Below are 7,478 nucleotides of genomic sequence, written 5' to 3' on the forward strand. Positions count from 1 at the left end.
TTTTCTCTATTATTTTTACCACCTATTTATCTTGAAACTGCTCTACCTAATACTTTTTCTGTTGTTTTCCTTTTGTTAGTTGTTTAAATGTGGCTATGGTCAAAATATGGTCACTATCGGCATCTGCTCTCCTGTAGCCTCTACAATCCGTTACTGATCTATTGTGTTTTCTTTCAATAAGAGCATGGTCTATTTGGTTTCTTGTTTTCCCATCAGGAGAGATCCAGGTTATTTTATGTACGTCTTTATGATCAAATTGTGTACTTGCTATCTTAAGGTTATGTTGCATTGAAAATTCTATTAGTTTTTTTTCCATTGTCATTAATATCTTTATACAGAGGTGTACCACCTGTTATTTTCATAAGTATTTTCTCTTCCTACTTTCGCATTCATTTCTCCCATGAATATTTATATGTCATATTTTGGTACTTTTCCAATTAGCTCACCAAGTTGTTCATAGAACTCATTTTTTTGTTTTCATGTCTTTCTCTTCTGTATCTTAAATAGCACAGTCTGTCTGATATTACTTGAAAACTAGTTATTACTTGCCTTATTCTCTCTCATACTATAAAACCCATCTCCAGGTATCTATTTAAGCACTTCTCAGCTGCTTGGTTTCTTGTAAGATCAATATTTCGATTCTATATTTCATCTCACGTATTTTATCTAAATTTCTTAATGCTCCTTCCTTGTAAGTTCCTCTTACGTTACATGTTCCCACTTTCAATCTATTTTTCATTTGTTTGTTTTCTTTCTTGCTATCTTTTTTTTCTTCCGTCAAAATCATCGTCCTTATCGTAGCCATATCGTTACCATTTTTCCTTTATTGCTTACTATTTATTAGTTTTTTGACGATTGTGCAGTTTTCCCTTTTTTATTTCGTGTAGCTGTTCCTTCTCTTCATCCCATCTCCATTCCTTACCATCTACTGTTAACTTTTCATATCCTAGTCTTGCCATTCTTTTCCTCTTTCTTCTTTCGCCATTTTGCTTATTTGTTTTCTCTGTATTTTTTTTCTTTCATTGTTTACGTAAATTCGGTCGTTGTGGTTTTTAAACATGTTATTCTTTTTATCTCTGTTTTTTCTATCGTTGTTTCTGATTCTATAACGCATAGATTCTTCCAAATCTTTGTGAGATTCTTTAATTTTACTTTTACTTGAAGTTCCCTGGCTATAAAATTTTTCATTCCTTCTCTTATGTTTCTATCGTCCATTTTTAATCCTCATATTATCAGGTTTTTCTTCTTATTGCATTTCTCTATGTGTTCGATTATTTTCTGTAGTTGCTTTACTTCTTTTTTCAAATTTTGAATCTCTTGCCTCATTTTCATTAATTTCGTATTGTTTTCGGCTTGCTCCTTCCTCACTTACTTTATTTAGTTCATTTCTTCATTTTTCCCCATTGGTTCTTTCATCATTTTAATCATAACTGCATTATCTTTGTCTTCATATTCTTCATTGTTCTGTGGTGATCTCTTTGTTTTTTTGTTTCTTCTAAAGCTATAATCTTTTTCTCCTAATTTCCGTCTATTCTCTTCGTCGGTTTCTACCTCGCTTGTCGTTTTTATATGTATTAATTGTATTTTAATTACCTATTTCTTAATTTAACAATATTACTTGATTTTTATTGGGAATTACGTTAAGAGGTGTCTCAATACAAATTTAGTTGGGTACTTGAATAATAATAATAATATAATAATGATATGATTATAATAATATATATTAAGTCAACTATCGAGTCAAATTATCCAGTCAATGAAAAATATGGTAATAAAATTCGTGTATTAAGAACATTGATCATTTATTTGCAAATAAGTAAATTACAACAATTTAATGCCACAAAAATATGAAAATATTTAAGTTATTTTAAGTGACATTAATTGATTAAATTAAAGTGCTTGAATATGAAATTTTATTCCTTTTTAATGAAATGAAATGAATTCTTCGTCAACTGTAACTTTCAATTTAATCTAAAGTTAATGTCATTAGCTATTATAACGTATGTCTGACGCGACCAGTTTTATGTTTATGTTTTATGGGAGGTATAATCAACTTTTTATTTAAGTAATTACAATGTAACGGTTTTATTTTGATGGTATTTTTAACAAGCGCAATATTAGTTTGGCTCTGTAGGTTTTATAGTAGTAATAACCCCTTGAAACATTTATATCAATTAAATCAAATGCGTTTTAGTCGCAAATAATTTGACTTAACAGCGATTTAATTAAAGAAGATAAAAATGTCGGTAAAATTATTTATATGAATCTAATAGAAAATAAACTAATTGATAATAAATAATAAATAAACTAATAATAAATAAACTTTCCGGACAAAACGGTTTGTGAGAATGATATAGAAGATACCCTAATAAAACTTATCAAAAAAGCACAATAGCAATATTACAAGTGAACAATTCTGAAAAGTGTTACAATCTTAACCCTTAACTACCATGGCCAAAAATAGTAACATTTGTACCATGGCAGGGTCAAATTTGACCCCCCATTGTTTTTTGTATAAAAAAATATTCTTTTTTTAACTTGTTTTATTTTAAATTATTGTTTACAGCTACTTTTACATTTATATAAAAATAAACGAATTTGGTTAATTAGATATAACTTTATTTAAAAAAAACTTTTGTATTCAGTCAAATCAACATAGCTATGCACTTTTTCGAATTATAAGAAAAATATTAACAATGTGCAATTTTTTTATATCCAATGGTGAAATCTAGGTATCATAGCTCCTACCTAAAATAAAAAAAATCGATTTAGATTTCGTATCTCAAAAATGACAAGCATGATTTTACCTTAATTTTCAACACAGCTTATGCATAACGTCTGTATGCGGGAATGATTTTTGCAAATAAAATCTCGACATTTATCGCACGATGAGCTTTCTTTCTTTTGGTTTTTGAAATAGGGACATATTTTACACCTTCCCCTCTTTTTTCGTCGTTGTGGCTCTGGATTTGCGGCAGGCATGGGTTCCTGAAGTCCGGAAACTTTAAAAATGGCACTACGAATTTCTCTCGGTAAACAAGTTTGCTGAGCTCTACGAGTTAAATGGGCCTTAATAAGTTCTTGACCTAAAGTGGTTAGAAACAATCTTCTTTTCATTATTTGATTTTGCTGAACCCCATTGAAAATTACGTTAGTATTTAATCCTGCAATGTCCAAAATGCGAAACCATATTACTTGAGGCCATCTACGAGTTCTTCTGCCATTTTTATAGCATGCACATTTCTTATCCAATGAATCCTCCCCACCTTTTGTCTCGTTGTAAAAATTTATAATCTCTGGCTTTCCATTAACCATTGTATTGGAATGATGCATAGTTGACAATAACAACACTCCACGATTTTTCTTAGGAACAAAAGATACAAGGCTATCGCATCCAAATAAGGCAGAATTAGGTGGCCTGTTTTTTTGGGGTTGAAATTCAGCAGGAACCTCTCTTTTATTTCTTTTTCGAGTTCCAACATATGAAATTTTATGGCTTCTCAGTTCTTTTATGAGCTCAATGGACGAAAACCAATTATCTGCTGTTATGTTTCTATTTGTACCAGAAATTGGTGGAATAAGTGTCAAAACATCTACAGTGGGAATGGATAACTTTTTTGGATTTGCTCTGCGTGTATCTATATATAAAACCATTTAGCAAATAATGTGTCTTAGAGTCTACTAAACACTGCATTTTCAGACCATATTTGTCTGGCTTATTTTTGAGATACATCCTGAATTGGCACCTTCCTCTAAATGCAATAAGCATTTCATCTATTGTGAGATATTCACCACAGCTATAATTGGACTGGCAATTAATTATAAACATATTAAAAATATTGGATATGTCTGCCAGTTTATCTCCGTGCGCAATTCGTTCTTGTCTAGTAGCTGGGTCGTCAAAATAAAGGCTTAGAAGCAAAAAATAAAATCGGTTTAGTGACATGGTTGCTCGAAATATATCACGGCCAGTACCATTCGTAGCAAATAAAGACCTTAAATCTTCATTATTGGATTTAAATACCCCAGCTAAATATAATAAGCCTAAGAAGGCCTTTAATTCAATTATGTCAAGATGATTGGTATATTGACACGATAAATTGTGTAAATTATATTTAGAAGCCATATTAGTTATTCGTTCATTGGTTTTCTCAAGAATTTTTTGCAATATATCGTGGCTAATAATACATTCCCAAGCATCAACTGGTTTCTCTGGCATACTAGCTCGAGCGTTTCCAATAACACCAGGTAAATGACTAATTAAATGCTTACGTGTACGAGAAAAGGTGGGAGAAGTTTTAGACCACTTGTACCTATTTTTGACATAAAACACATCCCTTGAGTCAGCTATATCACTTTCTTCACCCGAATATTCACTACCAGTTTCGGAATTATTAATTTGCCAATTTTTTTCGTCATCATCGTCCCATTCCTCTTCACTGTCTGTTCCGTGATCACTGTGTTCACTAGCCTGGTCTAAAAACTCACTGTCACTATCTAGTCCATTGTCCATAATTTTTTGTCCCTCCTCTTCAAGTTCTTTCTGTGTCAGAGGACGTTAATTACGACTACACCCCGCCATTTCAAATTACTCGTTAATTGCACTAGAAACACTTATACCATAAGCGGGTCAAAATTGACCCTATTCGTGCCTAACTCTGCAGTAGTAACAGATAAACTAACGGAATTTTCGTAGATCGATAAATCACCTACCGGTCGAAGATGAGCAGAAAGCGCGCAATGCCCAATCTATGTTTCGGTAGCGAAACTTGGCATTAAAAACGCGGGGGGTTCATGCCTATTTCTGTATAGACGCTTTATCATAATTTCTAGATCATTAAAATCTTGAGCGAGGACAATTAAACAGTACGGGTGACATACAGCATCCTTGTCTTAATCCTTTAGTTACTTTTATTGGCTCTGATAGTCTATTTCCGATTTTATGGTAAGTAGTGTTATCCCTATATACTCCTGTGATAAGGTATGGACCAATGCCGTGTTGTTGTAAAACTTGCCACAATTTAAGTCTTGGAACTGTATCATACGCCTTTTCTAGGTCGATGAAGGCTAGATGTACTTCGGTACAAACCGCTATTCTATTTTCTATTAATTGTTGGAGAATAAACAAGTTATCAGTGCAAGATCTACCAGGCGTAAATCCACTTTGGTCTTCGCTAATTAGATGTCTTACATCATCTTGTATTTTTCCATTTATTATCTTTCCAAACAATCTCTAGAAAATAGGTAGGACACTTAATACTCTGTAGCAGTTAGGATCTTTTCGATTACCCTTTTTAAAGATGGACACTTGGTGAGCGGTTTTCCATTCAGATGGTACTTTATTTTGTTGGCATCATTGATTCAATAGAAACGTTATTCGTTCTATTAGGAGTGGACCTCCTGCTTTAAGTAACTCTACAGCTGTATTTCCAGGTCCTGGAGATCGCCCGTTTTTCATTTTAATTAACGCAGTACGGACCTCGTTGTTAGTAGTATTAATGTTACTATTTGTTTGTCTCTCCATACTGTATTCCTCTCCCATATATTCCAATCTAGACTCTTGGAGTAAATTTTTATAGTGATTTTCCCAATTTTCTATAGGAATTAGGTTGCTTAAGGAGTTATGGCTGTTTTTCTTTAGATTAGTGATAGTTCTTCATACTTCCGTAGTCTGAGATCCACCAATTAAATTTTCAACTTGGACAAATTTTTGTTCCCAGAAATTGTTTTCGCTTCTTTTATTTGATTGCGTCCTTCTCCGTTTTTCCTTTGATATGTTACTCTATTGCTAGATGTTTTATTTGTTAGCCATTTCTTATATATTTTGTTTTTTCTTGTATCATTTCTTTTACTTTTTCTGTCATCCATGGTGGTTCGTGTTGTTTTTTGTCGTTGTTCTCTATTCCTAATACTTCATAAGCAATTTTTTATTATCGTTTTGAGGTTGTTGTATTGTTGTTCTACATCCATATTTCTTTCCATCTCATTTATTTCCTTTTCTAATCTAGATTGAAAAAGATGTTTAATACTTGGTTGGAATAAAAGGTGCAATTTATATCTCTCCGTTTTGTACTGTGTAGTATTGTTTCTCTCACTTTCGGTGTTCTGTTTGTATTATTGTTTAAAGGGGCTGAAGAAACATAACGGAAGAAAAATCATAGACATAACAAGCCTCTAAAAAACAACGGTCATTGTCCTTCAGTGACAGGACTTTACCATAAATAAAAAACCACCAGAAATTATTAACTTGATTCCAAAGATGTGGCTTAAGTGGGAGTTTATATTATTGTATTTTCCTTCTAAAACGAAGGAAAGCCTGAATTAGTTAAGGGAAATATAATTAGTTCTAGGAACGTTAGGTTAATTGACTTTGGATCAAATGTTTATTAGGTGAAATGCTCACTCGTTCTAATGACTTTAGGTCAATAATTAAAGTTAGCAAATGACTATTAGGTCAAGTGTTTCTAAGTGAACTGATCCCCTGCCATTAACTCTTTTGAAAGTTGTGTTGACGAATTTCCTTCAAAATGACATACCTCAGACGTGTTTATTGAAACGGAAAAAAGTTCTTCTTCTTCTTCTAGTGCCGTCTCCACTAATGAAAGTTGGCTATCTTATTCTTAAAGTTCCTATCCGTTCCGGATGTTGGCGATCATCACGGCTATCTTTACTTTGTTTATTGCAGCGCGGAACAGTTCAGTGGTAGTCGTGTTATACCACTTTCGTAAATTTTGAAGCCAGGAAATGCGTCTTCTTCCCGGTCCTCTCTTACCATTTACCTTCCCTTGGAGAATCAGCTGGAGAAGGCCGTAACGTTCTTGATTTCTCATTACATGTCCTAGATATTCCAACTTTTTAGTTTTAACGGTCATGAGAATTTCACATTCTTTCCCCATTCTACGCCGGACCTCCACATTAGTAACTCTGTCAACCCAGAATATACGTAAGATGGGCCTATAACACCACATTTCGAAAGCTTCGAGCCGATTCATAGATGCAACAGTCAGTGTCCAAGCTTCCATTCCGTAGAGCAGAACTGTGAATATGTAGCAGTTCAATAGACGGCATTTTGTTTTTAATGATATGTCTCGACTGTTGAAAATGGTTCTCATTCTAACGAATGCTGCTTTGGCTTTTATTATTCGCTGTTTAATTTCTGTTGAGTGGTCCCATTGGCTATTTCAATTGGTGCCTAGATATGTATATTGCTCGACTCTTTCGATGAGTTGAGCGTTTAGTATTGGTTTTTTACTAATTGTCATAAATTTGGTTTTCTTTATGTTAAGAGCTAGTCCGTATCTGTTGCTGACTTCTGTTATGCGACTTGTTAATATCTGTAAGTCATTCAGATTATCGGCAAAAACTATAGTGTCATCTGCATATCTAATGTTATTCAACCATTCACCGTTTATTAGTTTTCCTTTCGCACAACCGTCTAAAGCTTCTTTAAATACCCATTCAGAATAAATATTGAACAA

Source organism: Diabrotica undecimpunctata, chromosome 9, assembly GCF_040954645.1.
Source record: "Diabrotica undecimpunctata isolate CICGRU chromosome 9, icDiaUnde3, whole genome shotgun sequence".
NCBI lineage: Eukaryota > Metazoa > Arthropoda > Insecta > Coleoptera > Chrysomelidae > Diabrotica > Diabrotica undecimpunctata.